The sequence below is a fragment of the Pecten maximus genome, chromosome 17 (genome assembly GCF_902652985.1).
Source record: "Pecten maximus chromosome 17, xPecMax1.1, whole genome shotgun sequence".
Lineage (NCBI taxonomy): Eukaryota > Metazoa > Mollusca > Bivalvia > Pectinida > Pectinidae > Pecten > Pecten maximus.
Window position 1 is genome coordinate 9,506,547 of NC_047031.1, and position 25,051 is coordinate 9,531,597.

Below are 25,051 nucleotides of genomic sequence, written 5' to 3' on the forward strand. Positions count from 1 at the left end.
GGGAACTGTATACTCCACACATTTATAAATATCACCGTGTGGGAACTGTATACACCACACATTTAGTAAATATCACTGTGTGGGAACTGTATACACCACACATTTAGTAAATATCACCGTGTGGGAACTGTATACTCCACACATTTAGTAAATATCACCGTGTGGGAACTGTATACACCACACATTTAGTAAATATCACCGTGTGGGAACTGTATACACCACACATTTAGTAAATATCACCGTGTGGGAACTGTATACACCACACATTTAGTAAATATCACCGTGTTGGAACTGTATACACCACACATTTAGTAAATATCACCGTGTAGGAACTTTACACATCATGCAGGAAACAATTACCAGGACGAAAAAGAATGAAAATTAAAAAAAGAAAAACCATAAACTTGTCTTAGTTAACTTGCTTTTAAATATTATTTCTGACAAAGAGTAATGACTGATCACAAAAAGGAGATCAGGCTGTTTCATATTTTTATACAACACAAAATGTTACATACTTTATGCTATTAACACCCTCCAAAAGTATGTGCTTTCCTTTTTATATTTTATCTTTTAAATCTAAACTAATTAAAGAATTAATTGCATTCAGAAATATTCCAATTTTTTCCCATATCTATTTTCCTTATGTAATATTTGGTCTTATAAGCCATCAATTCAGGATGCTACCATCATTTTTCTATTTGTTGGTGTGAATAACATATTTCTATTCCTTGGATGCCATTTTTTTTTTTTTTTTTTTTGACAAGTAGTGTATATGCTGTTGCCCAGTCGTATCTTAAAATGTTTTAGGCATCTAATTAGTTTTACAAGAAAATAAAAGCTTTTTATATATGCTTCAAGCATTTAAAGGACAAAAACCAAATTACAAGTATGAGTCAAAAATAACATTATCACACAAATTACATAGGTTTTATCATAAATCATATCTTAAATACTTATATATATTTCAAGGTCTGATCTAAAAAAAGTCTTTCTAAATTTTCTGTCAATCTTGAATCCAATTTCCTACATGACCTCCATTTTTTGGTATTTGACAAAATGAAAAATGTGATTCCTACCCATCAACATATTTTGGAATCATCTGCCCAATAAAATCACACTGTTCCATTGTATTTTTCAGGGTTTCTGTGATCTGAATTTCTTCTGTCACTTGTGTAGAATAATAGAACCCTGGTGTACAATGATAAATACCTTGGGTCTCTGAAGTCACAGTGAAACAGCTATCAACTGATAAGTCTTCACGTTCAAGTTAAAGTGATATTTCCATTCTGTAAAGAGAGGTCAGATAGTCTCATTAAAACCCAGCGAAACCTTTGATATGCCGTGATTGGCAACACAAACTTGCTATATTAGAAAGGTGACACAAACAACATGTCCTTTCTATATATCTCAGTGGCTAATTACCAGAATTATACCAGCTTTTTGTGCCTGTACACAAATCAACAGGCAATATCACATGACCAGAAGTCGTAAAACACCCGAGGAATGACAGCCAACAAGTGTCAAAGCTCCTCGGTACTAAGAGCTCTGTACCAACGCTAAGTCCGACGATTCCTGACACCTACTACCTGGTCTATCGGTAATGAGTCAGAAACAAAAACCTTGATAATGGTTATCAAATTACAAATGAATGTTTTACATGTTTGAGTAACATTGACATGCCTATTTCACTATGGCTTAACCAGATTTCTGAGAAATAGTGATTTGACTTCTGAAATTGCTTTAAATCAAGAGTAAACTGGATGCCAGCCCTACAGATGTACAATACAGATGTGATCTATAGGCAGATGAACGCCATTACATAGTTAGTAGTTATTATCGTCATGATTCAGTTGTTATTCATATGATCTTATTTATGATTTCAAAGAGAAATTGCAACCCTCGATTTAAAATAGTCCTTCTTCGGTAGATGTCTATATATGTAGTAGGAGTGGATGGCCAGACCGGGGTTCGAACCCGGGACCTCCGAACACTAGCCAGATGCTCTACCAATTGAGCTACCTGGTCACGGACGATCGACCCAGTCCAGTTCAGTTACATATATATGTAATAGGAAGGAGTAATGAAAAATACCCTGCCCATGTGGGGCTTTGCACTAGCGACCTTTGGACGGGGCTTTTTCTAACTGGTTTGGGAAAGGGGCTTTTTGTCTCATTTTGGGAAGAAAATTGATGAATTGGGAATGATTTTTTCAGGAGTAAACTTCAAATTTTGGGAATTTGGCTTAAATATGAAATAATTTTAATTGGGAATGGGCCTATTAACGGACCCAAAAAGCCCCCAGAAAAAGCTCTGTTTGCTCTCAAGGCAAACATTATAACACTAGGCTAGAGGGAAATCCCCACTAGTCTGAGCTAGTAAGGTGACCTTATACTCTCTACATCCTACCACTAGGCTAGAGGGAAATTCCCACTAGTCTGAGCCAGTAAGGTGACCTTATACTCTACACATCCTACCACTAGGCTAAAGAGAAATTCCCACTAGTCTGAGCTAGTAAGGTGACCTTATACTCTCTACTTTTACACTACTCCTGCCTACACAAAGTCTTTGCCCCCCCCCCCCCCCCCCCCCCCCCCAGGACAACCACAACCCAGGTTATTTATCTCCAAGGAAGCCTCTCAATCTCCCATAGCTTTCACTTAAGAGTGGTCAATGGCACCGAATCTGTAATAGGAAGGAGTAATGAAAATACTCTGCCGAGCTGGGCTCGAACTAGCAACGTCTCGCTCTCAAGGCAAACATCCTACCACTGGGCTTAAGGGGAAATCCCCCTAGTCTGAGCTAGTAAGGTCACGACCTTGTGCTCTCTACTCTTGTATCAGGGTAACAGTATTCAAAATAACTACAACTCAACAACATTTTATTCTTACGGAAATTCTAAAACAATAAAAATTCTTTTTACTGCAGTTTAGGAGTTTATAAAAGGTGAAACTTCAGCAAAAATATATAAAATATTACCAGACTTGAGTCTAGAGGTGCCACACATCAGATTTTCTGACTTCATGACTTCATACTCAGCATCAGTCTTAATTTACTGCTAATTCGACCCCAACAAACCTGATAGGAACACCCAAAATAGAATAAAGAATGCTAATAATTTTGACCTGTAAACTCAAACCGAGAAGCTGTAGAGCGGCTTCATTAAGTGATATCTGTGGCTCGTATTTTATGGGGTATTATCTACAGGTGGTTGTTAAATGGACGCATGTTACACCAGTATACAAATTATCTTCTTGGATAGTTTCATTAAAAGGGACTTTATCAAAATTTTCATTCTTCTACTTCAAATTACTGTAATCTCTTAACGAAAATCATGCCAACAGGTGGCAAAACCCCCAATTTAATACATCTTACTCTCAGTATGTCAAATAGCAAGTAGAGTGGTCTCCCCTCACAGGGTAACATCTATCAGTCAGGTGGTCTCTCCTTACAGGGTAACATCTGTCCAGTCAGGTGGTCTCTCCTCACAGGGTAACATCTGTCCTGTCAGGTGGTCTCTCCTTACAGGGTAACATCTGTCCTGTCATGTGGTCTCTCCTTACAGGGTAACATCTATCAGTCAGGTGGTCTCTCCTTACAGGGTAACATCTGTCCAGTCAGGTGGTCTCTCCTCACAGGGTAACATCTGTCCTGTCAGGTGGTCTCTCCTTACAGAGTTACATCTGTCTGTCAGGTGGTCTCCCCTCACAGGGTAATATCTGTCAGTCAGGTGGTCTCTCCTCACAGGGTAATATCTGTCAGTCAGGTGGTCTCTCCTTACAGGGTAACATCTGTCCTGTCAGGTGGTCTCTCCTTACAGGGTAACATCTGTCCTGTCAGGTGGTCTCTACTTACAGGGTAACATCTGTCCAGTCAGGTGGTCTCCCCTCACAGGGTAACATCTGTCAGTCAGGTGGTCTCTCCTTACAGGGTAACATCTGTCCTGTCAGGTGGTCTCTCCTTACAGGGTAACATCTGTCCTGTCAGGTGGTCTCTCCTCACAGGGTAACATCTGTCAGTCAGGTGGTCTCTCCTTACAGGGTAACATCTGTCCAGTCAGGTGGTCTCTCCTTACAGGGTAACATCTGTCAGTCAGGTGGTCTCTCCTCACAGGGTAACATCTGTCCAGTCAGGTGGTCTCTCCTTACAGGGTAACATGTCAGTCAGGTGGTCTCCCCTCACAGGGTAACATCTGTCAGTCAGGTGGTCTCTCCTTACTGGGTAACATCTGTCAGTCAGGTGGTCTCTCCTCACAGGGTAACATCTGTCAGTCAGGTGGTCTCTCCTTACAGGGTAACATCTGTCAGTCAGGTGGTATCTCCTCACAGGGTAACATCTGTCAGTCAGGTGGTCTCTCCTTACAGGGTAACATCTGTCCAGTCAGGTGGTCTCCCCTCACAGGGTAACATCTGTCAGTCAGGTGGTCTCTCCTTACAGGGTAACATCTGTCAGTCAGGTGGTCTCCCCTCACAGGGTAACATCTGTCCTGTCATGTGGTCTCTCCTTACAGGGTAACATCTGTCCTGTCAGGTGGTCTCTCCTCACAGGGTAACATCTATCCTGTCAGGTGGTCTCTCCTCACAGGGTAACATCTGTCCTGTCAGATGGTCTCTCCTCACAGGGTACATCTGTCCTGTCAGGTGGTCTCTCCTTACAGGGTAACATCTATCCTGTCAGGTGGTCTCTCCTTACAGGGTAACATCTGTCCTGTCAGGTGGTCTCTCCTCACAGTGGAACATCTGTCCAGTCAGGTGGTCTCTACTTACAGGGTAACATCTGTCCAGTCAGGTAATGTCTCCTTACAATTAGCTTTATCTGTCTCAAAGTCATTCATCGGTTATGTGATATTACTCCAAATACTTTAAAGCTTCGTTCAATTAAGATCCCTAAATCACTACCAGCCCCTTGGGTTTTTTTTTCAGTAGCATTCTTCTACCTTTTTCCCACTCTACTTTGGAAGTCTGCCATATCAAAGAGATCCAAATCATGTCTCCTTTATAATTTCACAAATCTACGGGCATGGCCATATGCAGTCTATTGGGGCCAATGAAAACAATGACACACAGTAACTGGGTGAAATTGTGGGTGCGGCAGGATAAACACAGAGACATTGTTTCTACTGCATGACAGAAGTACTTAACACAAACTTTACATTTCTGTTCTTCACTCTCTAAATAAACTTACAAACTCACAATTTTGTTATGAAAGTGTAAGATCAGGACTCGTTTTGCTATCTGACAATCAGGCTACATCCAGGGTTTCCCTCATGCTGTCAGACCAGGGATTTCATTCGACTACTGGGAGGACTCCCCAGAATTTGTTTTGACAATGAAATTTGAAAGGAAATGTATATCTGTGATATGTATAAAAATTCAGATTTGTGACTTGACCTTCAGATTTGTGATTTGACCTTCAGATTTGAGATTTGACCTTCAGATTTGTGACTTGACCTTCATATTTGTGACTTGACCTTCATATTTGTGACTTGACCTTCATATTTGTGGCTTGACCTTCAGATTTGAGAATTGACATCCAGATTTGTGACTTGACATTCAGATTTGTGACTTGACCTTCAGATTTGTGACTTGACCTTCAGATTTGTGATTTGACCTTCAGATTTTTTATTTGACTTCTGAAAATAGCTGGATACCAAAGGATTAACAGTATTCTAGCTGTTACTCCCATCTTTAATGCTTAGTACTGATCTTCAATTGTGCTTGGTGATCTAGGCCTTTAAGTCAATAAGCTACATAATGTGCTGTCATGCACCTTGTTTTTGAATGTAACAGGAGAGGAGAAATGTAGCAGCCAGACCGGGGTTCGAACCCGGGACCTCCGAACTGAGCTACCTTGTCACCAATGATCGACCCAGTCTAGTCCAGCTACACACCTCCCTCCTTTTTTCCAAGTCTACAACCTCGAAGCCACACGAGACCCTTATACCACCACCTTGGGTATTTCAGTTGGGCGCCATACTGTAATAGGAGAGGAAAAATGCACAGCCAGACCGGGGTTCAAACCCGGGACCTCCGAACACTTGCCGGATTCTCTACCAATTGAGCTACCTGGTCACTGATGATCGACCCAGTCCAGTCCCGCTACATAAATGTAACATCTGTTACCTCCATTGTATGATTTGTAAGAGGAAACTAAATTTTGGATAATGTCTTTCCTCTTCTTTCTAATCCATTTTCTTCTTCCTTATGTCTCCCTTGACACTGTCTCACATTTGGCCTATGGTTGAGGTCTCACACAACTAATTGTTTCACTATATGTTATTACCAATGATTCCATCCCCTCAATCACTCATTTGAAGTTCAAATGTTGTAAAATTAATATCAAATTTAAGTTTGAACATTTCTCTACCAGAAAAACAATGTTATTGGATAGGTTTAATAGCATATAAGAGCCCACCAGTTCTTGGAAGACAGTAACCCTGATTTTTATAATGGACTGGGGAATTCCCTCCTTTTTACACCTGGAATCCTACGTCATTCTATTTATACCAGAAGTGTATATTTTTGATTTTCAAAATCTCAAGACCCTACTCTTTATTCTCATATATAGAAAGTACCCATTTCATGTGTTGTTTACCCAGGAAATAGCTACAAACCTAAGAAACATATTTCCTTCAGGGACTTGGTTCAGGTGAAACCCAAGCTAATTGGCTGCATTAGTTGTGTGAGACCTTGAGCTTTCCCCCTGTGAGGAAGCCTTTGGGTTGTGTCCCCTGGCCGAGACATTCCGAGTCTATAAAAATGGCAGTTGCTGCTCCTGCTTTGAATTGATGCTCTGCAATTTGGGAGAGGAACGACTGGTTCACCTGTTATCAATATACATTTAATATGACCAGGTGGTGTGTCCTGCTGGGTGTCTTCAGCTTCAGTGAGGTAGCAATATAAAGTTGGCATGAGTTCTACACAAACACAAGGAGACAAACACCAACATACCCCAGCCTCACAAAACACATGCATGCATTGTGCATACACACAGGTGGTCATCAGTCAAGGTCAAAGGTCAAATGTTGCACTTGACCCCTTTAATTAGAAAAAGTTTTTGTACAAGATATCAGTCCCAGCAGGACCTACTTTATTGATGAGAGGGTATATCGATGTGAACCCCCCTGTTTTGGCTTTTATCCTCAAACTACAGTATATGACAACAGCCTCGACTGAAACTCTGTCAACTGAAGTACCATTGTGTCACCATGGTTACATCAGGAATTTTGACACATCATGATCTAATTGCTAATGATTAAATCGTGAAATATGCTGCAACTTTTTAAAATATAATGAAAGATTTTATTCATACTCAGAACACACTGATTCCATATTCTCCATAGATAGAGGATATCTAACAGTGTTTTCAGTAATACCAAATATATTTCACGAGTGGGGCTAATATTTTGATATTTTTCACGAGTGCGCAGCACGAGTGAAAAATATCTAAATATTAGCCACATGAGTGAAATATAATTGGTATTACTGAAGACACTGTTAGATATTCTGTTTATTACATTTTTTATTAACGAAAAACCTACCCCGTATACTGACTAGGCCTACAGCGATAATTTGTAAACAAAATATGTAGATCCCTCTGTCCAGGTGCTGAGATATATGTCGGGCTTTCTGATTGGTCAATTATTTTTGGTATTTTCTAATCATTAATTTGATTGGTCAAATCAGCAAAAGTGATATTTTTCACTAGTGATAAATATGATATTTTTCACTAGTGACAAATATCACTTTTATAGAATGAATAATTTTTGATATTTTACTGGTAAAAAAATAACAATATCAAATATTTCGACCATTAGATAATATTTTACACCTTCCTATCAATCTTTCTCATTTTCTCATGTAAGAAGGTGTCCATTATGATAAACAGCTCTGTGTCAAGGTAATATGTATAGGAAAATATAGTATCGGATATTTCTACACAGAATTTATTGATAAATAAGTATTATCAATTACAACATGACATATGTTGATCATTCTAAACATAAAGCTACATGTATACCATGTTACTGAGGTAACACAGGTAAACAGCTACATGTATATCATGTTACTGATGGAACACAGGTAAACAGCTACATGTATACCATGTTACTGAGGTAACACAGGTAAACAGCTACATGTATATCATGTTACTGAGGTAACACAGGTAAACAGCTACATGTATATCATGCTACTGAGGTAACACAGGTAAACAGCTACATGTATATCATGTTACTGAGGTAACACAGGTAAACAGCTACATGTATACCATGTTACTGAGGTAACACAGGTAAACAGCTACATGTATATCATGTTACTGAGGTAACACAGGTAAACAGCTACATGTATACCATGTTACTGATGGAACACAGGTAAACAGCTACATGTATATCATGTTACTGAGGTAACACAGGTAAACAGCTACATGTATACCATGCTACTGATGGAACACAGGTAAACAGCTACATGTATATCATGTTACTGATGGAACACAGGTAAACAGCTACATGTATATCATGTTACTGAGGGAACACAGGTAAACAGCTACATGTATACCATGCTACTGATGGAACACAGGTAAACAGCTACATGTATACCATGCTACTGATGGAACACAGGTAAACAGCTACATGTATATCATGTTACTGATGGAACACAGGTAAACAGCTACATGTATATCATGTTACTGATGGAACACAGGTAAACAGCTACATGTATATCATGTTACTGGGACAACACAGGTAAACAGCTACATGTATATCATGTTACTGAGGTAACACAGGTAAACAGCTACATGTATACCATGTTACTGGGACAACACAGGTAAACAGCTACATGTATATCATGTTACTGATGGAACACAGGTAAACAGCTACATGTATATCATGTTACTGAGGTAACACAGGTAAACAGCTACATTTATACCATGTTACTGAGGTAACACAGGTAAACAGCTACATGTATATCATGTTACTGATGGAACACAGGTAAACAGCTACATGTATACCATGCTACTGAGGGAACACATTTTTTATGTTATTTATCAAAACTTACTTTTTTTTAATTTAAATCCTTACCTTACATTTGTAAAATTATTACAATTGAAATATGTTATCAGAACTGAATCATTTGAATACAATGTGAACTAAAGTAGAAAATAAACAGCTAAACATTCATTTACAACACAAGACATTGTCTCCAAAATACACCACATGATTGAAAAAAAGAAAGAAAAGAAACAGAGACCTTTATATGATACATACACAGAGGTCTTTCAATATACATGTAGTAAGAAAACAACATAAAAGTTTTGACATCAAATTTGAGTAAACATAAATTTGATGAAGAAAATCAATACCAAATGTAGCAAATAGTTTGAAAAATATATTGAGATTAGTTTGAAAATGAATGTTGACTTACAGTTAGGTGTAAATTGCAGCTCATTTGTGTTAATTCCAACGATAGCAAGTCACACGTGCCATCAAGATGGTGTCAAATCAATTTAAATCCAGCCCCAAGTTTCACTCTTGTTTTCCTTTAGAAATCCTGATACATTATCGGTAGTAAAGTTCAACGAATTGTTATAATTTCTTTTCAGTCAACGAGCGCAAACACTGGCCAAGTCAATTTAATAAAGAGAGTTTTCCTCACGCATACAATGTGTTTTACAAGCTTGAAGAATGAAAAAGAAAACGTACCTTTAGCAGATTTCGTGTATGAGTTTCTAAACACATTTTTTTATGTTAGGAGTTGTTTAATAATTCTGGGGCCGACTTGGCGATTCTAAGTTGTAAATGTATTAATATGGCTGGTAATTGGGTTTTCAAGAATGTGTAAAACCGCCCCTTGTACCGAATGACCCCATCACACATTGGAGGTCACAGAGCCATGGTTGACCGGCTATCGACTTTTTGCGATTATAGAGATCGTAGTTTTTCAGTTATCATTAGACCCGACCAGCCGTCAGATGTTCGGTAGTGATAAGGTATTGTATCGGGAAAATTGACGGCTTTCATACCCATATAAAATACAGTAACTGTTCGCCTTGACTCGAAAGCTCCCTGTACAAGTGTACGCTGTGTTGTATTGATGGTAGATAAGCAATATATGAAAGAAAAGAAGAAAAAACTTCCGTAAAACACCATGTTTCTTTTATCTTATCTTCAAAAATCAATCACTTTAGCCTTCAGATACCAGGAGCATTAGGAGTCAACGATAAATGAGATATTTACACTGTTTTTTTGCTGTAAAACTTCTGTGAAGGAGCTCAACTATGAGCCTGGTATTCAAGATAAAACGGTACACAGCCTCTAATTATAATAACACTGCGGATCTTAGATTGTTTGGGTATAAACATTACCCAATATCTTAACACTGTAATTACCTACCCAACGAATTTTAAACTCATCACTATTACATTTTCACATGAATGAAACACTGGTATCATTATTAAAAATATACAACTACTATGAAATATTGAACATATATACGAATACAATGAAATATTAAACATAATGAATTATATACAAATACAATGAAATATAAAACATACATACAAATACAATGAAATATTAAACATATATACAAATAATTAATTTTTCTTTGTTTTCATGGTAAATATTTCAAATGTGATTGGTCGAAAAATTCTTTTCATTCTTCTATGAAAGAAATTCCGAGAATGGCGCGAAAAATGTGACGTCACAATACGACAATTGACGTTGCGTATTGATTTGAGAAAAAGAATCCCATTTAAAACCAGTAAAATTGTACATCAAACATGTTTTGAATTAGAAAATCATTTTCAAAAATTAATTATAAATGTTGATGTCAATTTTTTTTTAGTTTCATCAGGGTATGAAAGAATCCGCTAAGCGGATTCATATAGTTTGCAAACAAAATTTGTTTCATACCCCGATGAAAATTTTTAAAAAATGACAGTAATGCTTAAATACAATGAAACATTAAACATATATATACGAATACAATGAGATATTAGTCGTATTCAAATACAATGAAGTATTAGTCATATATAAATACAATGAAATATCTTTATTAACCATAGATAAAATAAATTGACATGTGATTTAACAGGGTGATAAGTCAATTTTGTTCTGTGCTCCCTCTTATGAGATTTTGATTATGTCTCACTTTAAACTTCTGATCATATTTCAAGAGGGTACGAAGAAAAGCTAACAAGATTTAATCTGTTGCTAATTTGACCATCATACAAAGATGATCTTTGATCAGACAAGTATATGCTGTCTGCAAAAGTATGAAGAGCTAGATTGTATGTAATGTGTTAGGCAAATATTCATATCTCAAATTCTTTCAACCAAATGTTTAAAAGAAAACTATTTAGTGATTTTTCCCTAATGGTTACTACATTGTATTTTTAAAATCTTAATGCTCAAATCATACTTCATAAAGAAAATCACAAAGTCTATTGAGGCAATGCAACCGATTCATTTAAAGGCAAGGCAGTCCTATCTGAGAGAATGTTAGGGCTACATGTAAGACAAGCAGTCCTATCTGAGAGACTGTTAGGACTAAGACAAACAGTCCTATCTGAGAGACTGTTAGGACTAAGACAAACAGTCCTATCTGAGAGACTGTTAGGACTAAGACAAGTAGTCCTATCTGAGAGACTGTTAAGCAGTCCTATCTGAGAGACTGTTAGGACTAAGACAAGTAGTCCTATCTGAGAGACTGTTAGGACTAAGACAAACAGTCCTATCTGAGAGACTGTTAGGACTAAGACAAGCAGTCCTATCTGAGAGACTGTTAGGACTAAGACAAGCAGTCCTATCTGAGACAGGTAGTCCTATCTGAGAGACTGTTAGGACTAAGACAAACAGTCCTATCTGAGAGACTGTTAGGACTAAGACAGACAGTCCTATCTGAGAGACTGTTAGGACTAAGTCAAGCAGTCCTATCTGAGAGAATGTTAGGACTAAGACAGGCAGTCCTATCTGAGAGACTGTTAGGACTAAGACAAGCAGTCCTATCTGAGAGACTGTTAGGACTAAGACAAGTAGTCCTATCTGAGAGACTGTTAGGACTAAGACAAGTAGTCCTATCTGAGAGACTGTTAGGACTAAGACAAGCAGTCCTATCTGAGACAGGTAGTCCTATCTGAGAGACTGTTAGGACTAAGACAAACAGTCCTATCTGAGAGACTGTTAGGACTAAGACAGACAGTCCTATCTGAGAGACTGTTAGGACTAAGTCAAGCAGTCCTATCTGAGAGAATGTTAGGACTAAGACAGGCAGTCCTATCTGAGAGACTGTTAGGACTAAGACAAGCAGTCCTATCTGAGAGACTGTTAGGACTAAGACAAGTAGTCCTATCTGAGAGACTGTTAGGACTAAGACAAGTAGTCCTATCTGAGAGACTGTTAGGACTAAGACAAGCAGTCCTATCTGAGACTGTTAGGACAAAGACAAGTAGTCCTATCTGAGAGACTGTTAGGACTAAGACAAGCAGTCCTATCTGAGAGACTGTTAGGACTAAGACAAGCAGTCCTATCTGTGACTGTTAGGACTAAGACAAGCAGTCCTATCTGAGAGACTGTTAGGACTAAGACAAGTAGTCCTATCTGAGAGACTGTTAGGACTAAGACAAGTAGTCCTATCTGAGAGACTGTTAGGACTAAGACGGGCAGTCCTATCTGAGAGACTGTTAGGACTAAGACAAACAGTCCTATCTGAGAGACTGTTAGGACTAAGACAAGCAGTCCTATCTGAGAGACTGTTAGGACTGAGTCAAGCAGTCCTATCTGAGAGACTGTTAGGACTAAGACAAGCAGTCCTATCTGAGAGACTGTTAGGACTAAGACAAGCAGTCCTATCTGAGAGACTGTTAGGACTAAGACAAGCAGTCCTATCTGAGAGACTGTTAGGACTAAGACAAGTAGTCCTATCTGAGAGACTGTTAGGACTAAGACAAACAGTCCTATCTGAGAGACTGTTAGGACTAAGACAAACAGTCCTATCTGAGAGACTGTTAGGACTAAGACAAGTAGTCCTATCTGAGAGACTGTTAGGACTAAGACAAGTAGTCCTATCTGAGAGACTGTTAGAACTAAGACAAGCAGTCCTATCTGAGAGACTGTTAGGACTGAGACAAACAGTCCTATCTGAGAGACTGTTAGGACTAAGACAAACAGTCCTATCTGAGAGACTGTTAGGACTAAGATAAACAGTCCTATCTGAGAGACTGTTAGGACTAAGACAGGTAGTCCTATCTGAGAGACTGTTAGGACTAAGACAAGTAGTCCTATCTGTGACTGTTAGGACTAAGACAAGTAGTCCTATCTGAGAGACTGTTAGGACTAAGACAAGTAGTCCTATCTGAGAGACTGTTAGGACTAAGACAAGTAGTCCTATCTGAGAGACTGTTAGGACTAAGACAAGTAGTCATATCTGAGAGACTGTTAGGACTAAGACAAGTAGTCCTATCTGAGAGACTGTTAGGACTAAGACAAGTAGTCCTATCTGAGAGACTGTTACGACTAAGACAAGTAGTCCTATCTGAGAGACTGTTACGACTAAGACAAGCAGTCCTATCTGAGAGACTGTTAGGACTAAGACAAGTAGTCCTATCTGAGAGACTGTTAGGACTAAGACAAACAGTCCTATCTGAGAGACTGTTAGGACTAAGACAAACAGTCCTATCTGAGAGACTGTTAGGACTAAGACAAGTAGTCCTATCTGAGAGACTGTTAGGACTAAGACAAGCAGTCCTATCTGAGAGACTGTTAGGACTAAGACAAGTAGTCCTATCTGAGACTGTAAGGACTAAGACAAACAGTCCTATCTGAGAGACTGTTAGGACTAAGATACAGCTATCTTATGTAGTTTCCTTTGATGCTAACCTTCACCACTTCACAAAATAGCCAAGTCATTCTAACAAAGCCCAGATTCATTTCTTAAAGCAATTTGATGGCAAATTAATGAGGCTGTAATAGTCAATGATAAGTGTCCTATCAATCAGGGGAGACAACCTAGGTTGACTGACCTTGTCAACTGAGGTGATCATATAAGTGACAGGTTTATGGTGACAGTCACAGACTACATCACTATGGCTAAATAACAATGTTTATAATTATGTATGTACAGTGAACACTTCATAAACAGTACCTCTCTATAGTATACACCTGTCTATAGTATACACCTGTCTATAGTATATACCTCTCTATAGTATACACCTATATATAGTATACACCTGTCTATAGTATACACCTATCTATAGTATACACCTGTCTAAAGTATACACCTGTCTATAATATACACATGTCTATAGTATACACCTGTCTATAGTATACACCTCTCTATAGTATACACCTGTCTATAGTATACACATCTCTATAGTATATACCTGTCTAAAGTATACACCTGTCTATAGTATACACCTGTCTATAGTATACACCTGTCTATAGTATACACCTGTCTAAAGTATACACCTGTCTATAATATACACCTGTCTATAGTATACACCTGTCTATAGTATACACCTCTCTATAGTATACACCTCTCTATAGTATATACCTCTCTATAGTATACACCTGTCTATAGTATACACCTGTCGAAAGTATACACCTGTCTATAGTATACACCTGTCTATAGTATACACCTCTCTATAGTATACACCTCTCTATAGTATACACCTGTCTATAGTATACACCTGTCTAAAGTATACACCTGTCTATAGTATACACCTGTATATAGTATACACCTGTCTATAGTATACACCTGTCTGTAGTATACACCTGTCTATAGTATACACCTGTCTAAATTATACACCTCTCTATAGTATACACCTGTCTATAGTATACACCTGTCTAAAGTATACACCTGTCTATAGTATACACCTGTCTATAGTATACACCTCTCTATAGTATACACATCTCTATAGTATATATAACTGTCTATAGTATATACCTGTCTATAGTATACACCTGTCTATAGTGAACACCTGTCTATAGTGAACATCTCTCTATAGTGAACAACTGTATATAGTGAACAACTGTCTATAGTGATCACCTGTCTATAGTGAACAACTGTCTATAGTGAACAACTGTCTATAGTGACCAGCTGTCTATAGTGAACAACTGTCTATAGTGAACAACTGTCTATAATGAACAACTGTCTATAGTGACCAGCTGTCTATAGTGAACAACTGTCTATAGTGAACAACTGTCTATAGTGAACAACTGTCTATAGTGGACAACTGTCTATAATGAACAACTGTCTATAGTGAACATCTGGCTTTATTTTACCATATGACTACAATGACCACCAAATCCATAAAGCTAAAAAATCTGTTTTAACATACATGTATCATACATTGTTTGAAAAATTTATTTAAAAGAATTACAGGCACCAAAAATCTGTTTTACCATACATGCATCGATTCATACATTGCTTGAGAAGTTTATTTAAAAGAATTATTGTCATCACAAATCTGTTTTAACATACACAGATCATATATTGGAGAGTTTATAATAAGACATATATCTATAGCTCAACTTGATATAACAAGTAAAATATAGTGATGGGACATCGGTTGAAAATCTGTTTCGATTATCGGATCGCATCAGATAGGACAACCGATGTAGTCAACCGATTAATAATCGGTTAAATCACAAGTGTTTTGTTTCAGTTATTAATCATCATTTTGTTATGTAATGTGTATCAATAATTATCTTTTGTAAGTGTAATTATTCCTATTTCTTAGTTGATGGTGCACATGAATGTATGATTGAATGATTAAGAAAGTTACAACTGTACTTTTGGTCAACAGCTATGACTTAAAAAATAGATATTAATGATCCAAGAAGAATGAAGTCCAGTAAAAGTATCTGGATTTCACAGATTTGTTTATAAAACATGAAATTGTCCATGATTATATACTTTTGTTAATAAAGTGACATTTTCATTTTCTACATGGTCTTTGTAACTTTTGTTCGTTGAATTCTAGATGCAAAAGTAGTAGAATACAATATGAGCAGGTACACATATAAAATCAAGAATTACAAAAGAGCAATGATGCGATGCCATAGAGCTTATATCCCATTGAATATTCATTGATGGATATTGCCATTATTTGGATTGGATATTTACATTGTAATTGTACCAGACTACCAGTGTTGTTTTTGTTTTTTGTTTTTTTATTAATCATGCATGAAAATGCAATTATTAGCGCTTTTAATTTGTCTACCAATGGCCAAATAGTTGGGACTTCCAAAACTGACGAAGAAAGTTTCAGAAACCTATTTATGAGAAAAAATATTATAACTAGCAAAGTTTTATTCAACAGATTAAGTAACAACTAATTAACAAATCCACTTTCTTTGATTTAACAAAAATATAAATTGGAAACATAACTTAACAGTTCAGTGAATAAATGTTAATTTCAAATATTGTGGTAAACCATAAATTTATCTATTAATATTACAGTATGCAATTACAAAATATAAATAAAAATGTGCTTCTTTGTAGAATAAAGATTGTGTATTGCCTATTGCGAGATTATATAAGTATGCAGGGATTGAGCAATGTGGCTGGACTGTTTCCCTTATACCTAGCAGAAACATACCTCATTACTCAGCTAATATATATAAAATATGCTAAAACTTATCATTAAGAAACCAAATGATTCCTCCAGCGCTACTTATTATCGAAAATAATAAACAGATGGAGTCATTTAATAAGTCTTTCACTATCTAATACTATCAAATACCGAAATGTAGCAACTTGTATTTTTGTAACATTTCTTACAAAGGCGGCAAACAGCGACCGTCATGTCAAGGTTTTTTCTAGAAGGACCCCATTCTTTTTTTTATTTTGCGGAATGCATATATATTCCATACTTTTGACTTTGCCTTTCCAACCCCGGGTGGTCGAATTATAAGCTCTGTATCAGTATCCGTTGTAGTGGCAATTGCAACGGAGTCGTCGACGACGAGGCAGCCGTCCGCCATCTTTATTCTAAGGTTATAACATTAGAGTGACTTCCCTTGATTCGGGCGCATTCGATGATCGATTCTTGAAAAACGGAAATCGATGGTCGAAATCGAAGGTGCATTCGATTCGTCAATCGATTATAATCGATGATCGGCGCACCACTAGTAAAATACCACCAAGGAAGGGAACCGTTAGCGAGATAGAGTATACATCTCAAGGCACTTAAGAGCCTGTTAAGTTTGTAAGGTTATTTCTATAAATGTCCTTCATATGATCCACTTAGAGAAATCTCAATTAAATTAAATTTGTCTGAAGATGAAAAACTTATTACCATTTGGTAAACTAATAACTCTGATTATACAAAGAATGTGTCAACTCATAAAACGGCCATTATAACTGAGAAGAGAGGCTGCATCCAGTATAATCTAATACTTCACTTACATTGTTGAACCATAATGGATGTTTGTATTGCCATAAAATTACTTATGTAATTAAAATTGGGCAATAAACATTTTAATTGAATATAGTCTTAAGGGAAATTACTCTTCTACATTGTATATTCGATGGTTTGCGGGGTTTATTGCCAAATAAACAACCAGGGTCATTGTGTGGTGTGGTGAGTCCCCTTGTAGTAGTTGGTGACTACTTCACTTAACAACATACGGGAGGCCTGTTGCATATCATACAGGGCAATTAGGGTGAAGTATCGACAAAACCACAAGAGCACAGACTGGCCCGTTTCTCAGTTTCTCGACTAACACAAACAGTATACACCTGTCTATAGTATACACCTGTCTATAGTATACACCTGTCTATAGTATACACCTCTCTATAGTATACACCTCTCTATAGTATACACCTCTCTATAGTATACACCTGTCTAAAGTATACACCTGTCTATAGTATACACCTGTCTATAGTATATACCTGTCTATAGTATACACCTCTCTATAGTATACACCTGTCTATAGTATACACCTCTCTATAGTATACACATCTCTATAGTATATACCTGTCTATAGTATATACCTCTCTATAGTATACACATCTCTATAGTATACACCTGTCTATAGTATATACCTGTCTATAGTATACACCTGTCTATAGTATACACCTGTCTATAGTATACACCTGTCTATAGTATACACCTGTCTATAGTATACACCTGTCTATAGTATACACCTGTCTATAGTATACACCTCTCTATAGTATACACCTGTCTGTAGTATACACCTGTCTATAGTATACACCTGTCTATAGTATACACCTCTCTATAGTATATACCTCTCTATAGTATATACCTCTCTATAGTATATACCTGTCTATAGTATACACCTCTCTATAGTATATACCTGTCTATAGTATATACCTGTCTATAGTATAAACCTGTCTATAGTGAACATCTGTCTATAGTGAACACCTGTCTATAGTGAACATCTGTCTATAGTGAACAACTGTATATAGTGAACAACTGTCTATAGTGATCACCTGTCTATAGTGAACATCTGTCTATAGTGAACAACTGTCTATAGTGACCAGCTGTCTATAGTGAACAACTGTCTATAGTGAACAACTGTCTATAGTGAACATCTGTCTATAGTGAACAACTGTATATAGTGAACAACTGTCTATAGTGATCACCTGTCTATAGTGAACAACTGTCTATAGTGACCAGCTGTATATAGTGACCAGCTGTCTATAGTGAACAACTGTCTATAGTGAACAACTGTCTATAGTGAACACCTGTCTATAGTGAACATCTGTCTATAGTGAACAACTGTATATAGTGAACAACTGTCTATAGTGATCACCTGTCTATAGTGAACACCTGTTTATAGTGAACAACTGTCTATAGTGACCAGCTGTCTATAGTGAACAACTATCTATAGTGACCAGCTGTCTATAGTGAACATCTGGCTTTATTTTACCATATGACTACAATGACCACCAAATCCATAAAGCTAAAAAATCTGTTTTAACATACATGTATCATACATTGTTTGAAAAATTTATTTAAAAGAATTACAGGCACCAAAAATCTGTTTTACCATACATGCATCGATTCATACATTGCTTGAGAAGTTTATTTAAAAGAATTATTGTCATCACAAATCTGTTTTAACATACAAAGATCATATATTGGAGAGTTTATAATAAGACATATATCTATAGCTCAACTTGATATAACAAGTAAAATACCACCAAGGAAGGGAACCGTTAGCGAGATAGAGTATACATCTCAAGGCACTTAAGAGCCTGTTAAGTTTGTAAGGTTATTTCTATAAATGTCCTTCATATGATCCACTTAGAGAAATCTCAATTAAATTAAATTTGTCTGAAGATGAAAAACTTATTACCATTTGGTAAACTAATAACTCTGATTATACAAAGAATGTGTCAACTCATAAAACGGCCATTATAACTGAAAAGAGAGGCTGCATCCAGTATAATCTAATACTTCACTTACATTGTTGAACCATAATGGATGTTTGTATTGCCATAAAATTACTTATGTTAATTAAAATTGGGCAATAAACATTTTAATTGAATATAGTCTTAAGGGAAATTACTCTTCTACATTGTATATTCGATGGTTTGCGGGGTTTATTGCCAAATAAACAACCAGGGTCATTGTGTGGTGTGGTGAGTCCCCTTGTAGTAGTTGGTGACTACTTCACTTAACAACATACGGGAGGCCTGTTGCATATCATACAGGGCAATTAGGGTGAAGTATCGACAAAACCACAAGAGCACAGACTGGCCCGTTTCTCAGTTTCTCGACTAACACAAACTGACACTGGCAGAGAGCGTTGAACCAGGTACCTGAAGATAGTGGCCTGCACTATAACCAAATGAACTATCATGGCCAATTAACTCTTTTGCAAAATACAAGTAATATGTGTGTATTATGTACTAACTGACATGAATTAAGGTATAGTATCTACTGCAGAAGCCACAATAGTTCAGCCACGTAACCTCAGGTGAAGATCGGAGGTGACTGGTTTCGACGCTCCCTACCCATGTCAGTTTGTGGTTCGACGCCCCCTACCCATGTCAGTTTGTGGTTCGACGCTCCCTACCCATGTCAGTTTGTGGTTCGACACTCCCTACCCATGTCAGTTTGTGGTTCGACACTCCCTACCCATGTCAGTTTGTGGTTCGACACTCCCTACCCATGTCAGTTTGTGGTTCGACGCTCCCTACCCGTGTCAGTTTGTGGTTCGACACTCCCTACCCATGTCAGTTTGTGTTTCTCGGGAAGCTGAGAAACTGGCCGGTCTGTGCTGTCATGGTTGTGTCCTTTGACAAGACACTTTACCCTAATTCCTCTGGATGACATGTGACAGGCCTCCAGTACATTGTTCAGTGAGGTAGTCACCAACTACTACAAGGAGACATGACTCAAAATGACCCTGGATGTTCATGGGCGATAAATCCAGACAAACAAATAAAGTATATACGGCAGAGTTTCGATTTGTCAACATAAATAATGCATGGGAAACTCATTTCTAAAGAACCAACCTTTACCCAGATTCAACTATTTCATTTTTTTTTGTCTCCACAAGCCCTGCCAGTCAGTGGATAAAGACCTTGGCCAGGTGGAGGTGAACTACCTCAAACACTGGAATATATATTCAAGCAGGCCCTGGGAAAACTGTGCGTCCCTATCAAATCATCGTCAAATTAAAGGGTTCTCACTAAGATCCGAGTAGATCTTCAACTATCATGTATACAGAACATAGAATGGACATTTTGGTTAAACCACCAAATTAATTGTTGTGAAGATGAGGAGCACTTGGACAGACAGCTTTGAAAGACACCCAGGTTGCTGATGTAGAAAATTTCGAACCACTAAGCTCAACTTAAAATCATCAGGAACAAGACAGTTAAATATAAATAGCTAGGCCAAACTGTGCCGAAATATTGTGATTTTTAAGACATACTTACTACAGATTCCTGTACTAAATGACCTTACAGAAACACGAAATACCTGACATTACTATTTCTAAAACACCTGCACAGCCCCGAAAAAAAACAATCAATTCGCACTCCCAGTATCATCTGTGATGGTGAACTCGTACAGGTCGCACTAGGTAACCTAAGTTTACAGTCACATCTAATGGTCTCCCATGTAATCTGTATGTAAACAAAACTTAATAATATTGAATTAAACTTCAAAACAATACCAATGCAAACTCATCTTTGTTAAATTTTCAAGAAATATTTAATTTAATTCTCTATTGTAATAATTGAAGGGACACGCAAAGTTACGTAACCATCGAAAATACAATAAGATTAAAATTTACATTTTAGCTGGAGGTTCGGGGTTCGAGACCTAGCGGGCTTATCGAAATAGATGTAATTGATCATGCTGTCTGTTAAATCATGTAGATACAAATATCCATCTCTAACATTTAAGGAGCACAGTGATGCTTTTTAGATACGTACGATGTATGTCAATAAATATATGTGTATGAATTCATATCCAACCTGCAAACATGCGTCATCATACAAATGAATGACAAACATACATTACCATGGTTATAGGTATAGTATGGTATGGCTGTACGTCTCATGGTTCTGAAGAAGATTTTTATGAAAATTTTACGATGATTGACAGAGGTTTTGGCAAATATGTGCGGTTTTGGCAAATATGTGTGCTTTTTCGCAAATATGTGCCGATTCTTTTTGCCAAGCATTGCTGAACTAAAGCATTTTCCTCTGAGACATTTAGGTCTATGACCTGCTCAACAAAAATCTCAACAATCTGAAAGCTTCCGACTCCTATCAAGCAGGATACGTCTAATAAATACTTGAGAGAAAACCCCGCTAATCTTTCAGTAAACACTGTATATACCTAACAGTGTAACTTACAGATAATACAGGATAGATCATAGGGTTCTGATATAGGTATCTCGTAACTAGGCCGTCTTTGTCATTTTTTACCTAAAAAGGACAGTGTACTTTGAACCCCTTTAATCATTAGAGCTTGCATTAGGCACACTTAAAAAATAAATATAGTATTCTGGATACACGATACAGTGCCATTGATAATTGTGATATTACCAGGTAAATACGAGATATTACCATAAATCATTATCATAGTCATCACAGATAAAATATCTGTTTATCTAAGAAGTAAAAAATGCATTTTCAGTGTAGCTCCCGACTCTATGTCTCTTGTGTAAATTAAAGTTTGAGAAAAAGTCTAGTTTTCCCAAAATACTGCCAATCCTTGGTCAAAATAATGATCGCAAAGTACTGGTAGAAGGATTATCATGATTGACAGCATATCATTAGTGGCCAAAAGGAAAATGTGGACTACGGGCAAACGACAACGGATTCCAATGGACGCCAGATTAACATCAAACTGACATTCCTGATACACTGTTATTGATATTTTTTTTATTTATTTTTTTATTATTTTTTTTTTTTCTTCATAAATCTAACATATTAATATATGTAACGTCACATAAATTCTATTATAGTCAGGTATCTACAAATTTACCTGTGTAGAAGGTATGTGTGCTCCAGATAACTGATTTATCTGTATATTACAGGTAGTTTTGACAGGTAAGCTACCTACCTGTGTGGATTGTGTAGATGGTAACATTTATCTATACTGTAGACATTTGTGTAAACAAAAACAATACGATTTGACCCCTTAATCACCTGGACATGGTTATCTGTCAAACCGTACCTGTCTTCAATCTGGCAGAAATCACTCATGCAGAACCATACCTTTGTAAATGAGAATGATCTGTTCGACCTTTGTAGCCCTTGTCAAATTGTCGTATTTAAGAAACGATTGTAGCAGGGTTGATACCTGCATATACCTGTGGAATTTTTACCTGTATTGGCAATTGTCAATACCGAATACATCAAAGGCGACACACCGAAACATCCTGTGAGGTTTATTGAAGCACGACTGAGGTCTAATCCTTCTTTATCTACCTACAATTGCTAACAACTTTAGCTGACTTGTAGAGAATACAATGGTAACAGCTTTAGAGTACACCAAAAGTCTAATGTCATCTCAGCCATCGACGACAGTATAATACCACCACACCCCCACCTACTACCACACAATGTCATCTCAGCCACCGACGACAGTATAATACCACACCACCCCCACCTACTACCACAAAATGTCATCCCAGCCACTGACGACAGTATAATACCACACCAACCCCACCTACTACCACAAAATGTCATTCCAGCCACCGACGATAGTATAATACCACACCACTCCCACCTACTACCACAAAATGTCATCCCAGCCACCGACGACCTTATAATACCACACCACCACCTACTACCACACAATGTCATCCCAGCCACCGACGACAGTATAATACCACACCATGTCATCCCAGGCAGCCATCGACAACCTTATAATACCACAAAATGTCATCCCAGCCATAGACAACAGTATAATACCACCACCCCCACCTACTACCACACAATGTCATCCCAGCCATCTACGACAGTATAATACCACACCACCACCTACTACCACACAATGTCATCCCAGCCATCGACGACAGTATAATACCACACCACCACCTACTACCACACAATGTCATCCCAGCCATCGACGACAGTATAATACCACACCCCCACCTACTATCACACAATGTCATCCCAGCCACCGACGACAGTATAATACCACACCCCCACCTACTATCACACAATGTCATCCCAGCCACCGACGACAGTATAATACCACACCACTCCCACCTACTACCACACAATGTCATCCCAGCCATAGACAACCTTATAATACCACAAAATGTCATCCCAGCCATAGACGACCTTATAATACCTCACAATGTCATCCCAGCCATCGACGACCTTATAATACCACACCACCACCTACTACCACACAATGTCATCCCAGCCACCGAGGACAGTATAATACCACACCACCCCCACCTACTACCACAAAATGTCATCCCAGCCATCGACGACCTTATAATATCACATCGCCACCTAGTACCACACAATGTCATCCCAGCCAACGACGACCTTATAATACCACACCACCATCTACTACCACAAAATGTCATCCCAGCCACCGACAACCTTATAATATCACATCGCCACCTAGTACCACACAATGTCATCCCAGCCAACGACGACCTTATAATACCACACCACCATCTACTACCACAAAATGTCATCCCAGCCACCGACAACCTTATAATATCACATCGCCACCTAGTACCACACAATGTCATCCCAGCCATCGACAACAGTATAATACCACACCACCACCTACTACCACAAAATGTCATCCCAGCTAACGACAACCTTATAATACCACATCGCCACCTACTACCACACATCTCCAATAAATGATTTTGTTTTTGTAACCTGGTTAGGACTTTTACATCTAAGGGTCACAGACCTTATACATGATGATTGTTTATTTTAATGATAGGTAAAGAAACTTGACAGTTGTACCTACACGCTGTAAGATTGGTTTTTATCAACAGAATGTGATCATTTCCACAACTAATTGTGGTTTTCAAATCCACAAATAACTTATAGAAAACTAACATTTTAACAGGTTTTGAAGTAAAAATGTGGAAGGCTTTATCAAATGAAGATGTTGTGATAATTTCCACAATTAACTATGGTTATCAAATCCCCAGATGACTTAGAAAACCAACATTTTAACATGTTTTAAAGTGAAAATGTTGAAGGCTTCATCAAATGAAGACACAATCATTTTGTTGCACCATTGACAATGACGTCACATCATTGTCCAAATTATGATGTCACAATTGATTTTTGACAGGTATAGCCGATGAAAAAACGTCCCAGGGTACAGTATATTGATACACAAGAGATATACAAAAATATTACATTTCAAAATCACTGGATAACAACCTGATTATATGATAAATATATTTGTGTTAAATCTACTGGGGCAGTTGAGAAGCTTTTTTCAAATTGAGAATATAATGTAAATATTTTTGATTTTCAATTCAAAAGATGTAATTATCAGGTAAATTAAAATTCTCCAAAGTATATCACATTGCAGGCATTGTCAAGATTTGTCTGCTTGACAAATTTGAACTTCAGTT

General features: G+C 37.5%; 1 protein-coding gene across 3 annotated transcripts in view; it reads right to left on the minus strand.

Moving 5' to 3' along the window:
• The window catches only part of LOC117315760 (hydroxysteroid 11-beta-dehydrogenase 1-like protein), a 93,290-nt gene that overhangs the window by 65,278 nt on the left and 2,961 nt on the right, over positions 1-25,051 (minus strand). The window contains exon 2 of one of the 3 annotated variants that reach the window (XM_033870113.1): positions 1,210-1,286. The exons of the other annotated variants lie outside the window; for them this stretch is intronic. The gene's annotated coding sequence lies outside the window, so the exon portion shown is untranslated. The remainder of the gene's footprint in view (positions 1-1,209; positions 1,287-25,051) is intronic. 3 annotated transcript variants of the gene reach the window in all.